We start from the raw sequence: 2868 nt of genomic DNA on the forward strand, positions 1-2868 counted from the left end.
CACACACACACACACACACACACACACACACACACACACACACACACGCCACCAGTTCATAGGTTGAAATCCCAACCCCCAGTACCTCCGAAGGTGACCTTATTTGGAAATGAGGTCATACTGGGGTGGGGTGGGGTGGGGTGGGCTCCTTTCCCAATATGAATGGTGTCCTTCTAAAAAGGGGAAATATGGACACAGACATACTCAGGGAGAACGCCATGTGAAGACTGGAGTTGTGCTGCCACAAGCCCAGGAACTACCAGAAGCTGGGAGAGAGGCTTGGAACAGATCCTTCCCTTGGGCCTTCAGAGGGAACAGGGCTCTGCTGGCATCTTGATCTCAGACTTCCAGCCTCCAGAGCTGTGAGACAACAGATTTCTGTTGTTTAAGCTGCTCTGTTCGTGGAACTTTGTTACAGCAGCCCTAGCACACTAATACATGGCCCAATCCCTTATCGCTCTGAGCTAGGTAACGCGGTTCCAAGTCTCTACCTTGAGTGTTTTGGCAGGGCCTGCCCTTGCTCAGAGACACACAGGAGACTTGGAGTTCCCCGATTGGGAACCTTTCCCAGGGCTCTCTGACCTTCAGTCTACCTTTGACACCTTTGTCCTGCTTATGGCCTCCGTCCCTGTCTTCTAGCGTGTAAAGTCGGACAGCACCTGCTTTAATACCAAGACAGCCTGGGGAGGGTCTTGCCAACCTGGGTCCTGGACACTGATGCCTTACCACATGACTCATCCCTCTGAGGCCCCACCCTCCCCAGGAAACAGCCTGAGCACAAGCCTCATCTTCCTGGGGCCCTCAGATTCCCATTCTCTTCCCAGCTGGGGACTCCCCCCACCCCATGCCCAGTCAGCAGCCTTGGTCTCTAGCCTTGCAAGCCCCTTCCTCTATCCCCTAACCCCTGGGGCGTGAGATGGAGTGAAATCTCCCCTCAAAGGATCTCTAGACACCCATGCTCATCTCTCCTTCCAGGGTGGAGAAAGAGATGCTGATGGCCCCAGTTGTTTCATACCAACTCATCCTATTAGACAGCAGTGTGTGCCTTCGTTATTCCCACTCAGATCTGCTGGCATCCGGGAGGATTTTTCACTGTGCATCTGTAATTGTCAGTCCCCTGTGGAAAGTGCCCGATGAGGTCTTCATTCCTATGACAAAAGAGTGCTCCTTGCATGCACAAAGGATGGCCACTCTGTATGCATGTCGTGTGTGTGTGTGTGTGTGTGTGTCTGTGTCTGTGTCTGTGTGTGTGTGTGTGGTGGAGGTTTTGTTGCCCAACGATAGAAGATAGAAGCTCTGGTGATGTGGCTGCTCATTATTCCCAGCTCTCTCTTCCTCCCCAAACTACCACCTAATATTCACTATTCCCTTTAATAAATTCCTTTCCAGCTTAGAGTAGCTGCCGTTTGCAGCTCGGCATCCTGACTGATAGAATCAGAGAAACGGGGTCTGAGTCCAGGGCACGAGCTGTACAGGCACCAGGCATTAATGGTACCAATGTCAGGGAGCTGGGGGAGAGCAAGAGAGAGAATAATATCCTATTAGCAGGCCCGGGTAACCCCTGCCTCTCTTATTACGACGTCATTCCTCACCAACACCATCCTTCAGTCCTAAAGATAACAACCATGATCATCTTATTACCTTAAATTTCGGTACAAGCCACTTTAATATTCATATTCTCATGAGCTCACAGCAACCCTCTAAGGTAGAGCATCTTTTTTTTTTTTTTGCGGTACACGGGCCTCTCACTGCTGTGGCCTCTCCCTTTGTGGAGCACAGGCTCCGGACGCGCAGGCTCAGCGGCCACGGCTCACGGGCCCAGCCGCTCCGCGGCATGTGGGATCTTCCCGGACCGGGGCACGAACCCGCGTCCCCTGCATCGGCAGGCGGACTCTCAACCACTGCGCCACCAGGGAAGCCTAAGAGCATCTTAATCCCATTTGACAGGTGAGAAGAATGAGGCTCAGGAAGTTTAAGTGACTTGGCCAAGGTCCAAGGCTCATAGGCAGCATAACGGAGGACTGAAACCAAGGGCTTCTGGCTTCATGTCTCATGTTTATCCGCACACCCACAGTGCCCCATGCCCACCCACACTACGCCTTGGTGCCTTCCCACAAATGTTAAACTTTCCGTGCCATGAGCACAAACTGAAATATACCACTCGCTCCCCGGATGAGTTTTTTAAGGAGACTTCCTCTTTGCTACTAGAAGCCATATAGGGGAGTGATCAAGCAGCACAAGTTCATAGCCCAGCTCTGCCATTGATACTTGCATGACCTGGAGCAAGTTGTTCACCCTCTATGGGCCTCAGATTTCCCATCTGCAAAATGGCAGTAAGAACAGAGTTGTTGAGAGGATGACATGAGTTCATCTGTGTGAAACACTCAGACCAGTGCCTGGCGCATAGTAAGTGCTCAATAAACGCTAAGCTAGTTTCAATATTACTACAAATCAAAGAGACACAAAAGCCCTCAGGTAACCTGAGATTTGAAAAATGATGAAATGTACACACCTGAAGTAAGTAGAAGTTGGCTTATATCTCAAAGTGCAGTAAGTCTTCCAGCCAAACTGAAGATACCAACCACGCCAATTCAAAGACAGAAAGATCCGAGATCTAACTCCATCAGGGTAGATTCTGACAGTCCTTGGCCAATGAACCAATCTTTGCAATTATAATCCTAACTTGGCAGGCTGAAGAGTTTCTGGAAGATGATAGGGTGTGGGTTCAGGTAGCCCCAGGTTGTCACTGAGACTGACCTGGAATTCTTTCTTGCCAACGGTACCTCCTCCCTGTTTCCCAGAACAGAGCACCCAGTGCCGTATGCTGTTGACTGGCCTCGTGGTGAGTAAGACCTTATTTTATTTTTA

This window comes from Monodon monoceros, unplaced genomic scaffold, assembly GCF_005190385.1.
Source record: "Monodon monoceros isolate NGI ecotype Baffin Bay Population unplaced genomic scaffold, NGI_Narwhal_1 Super_Scaffold_16, whole genome shotgun sequence".
NCBI lineage: Eukaryota > Metazoa > Chordata > Mammalia > Artiodactyla > Monodontidae > Monodon > Monodon monoceros.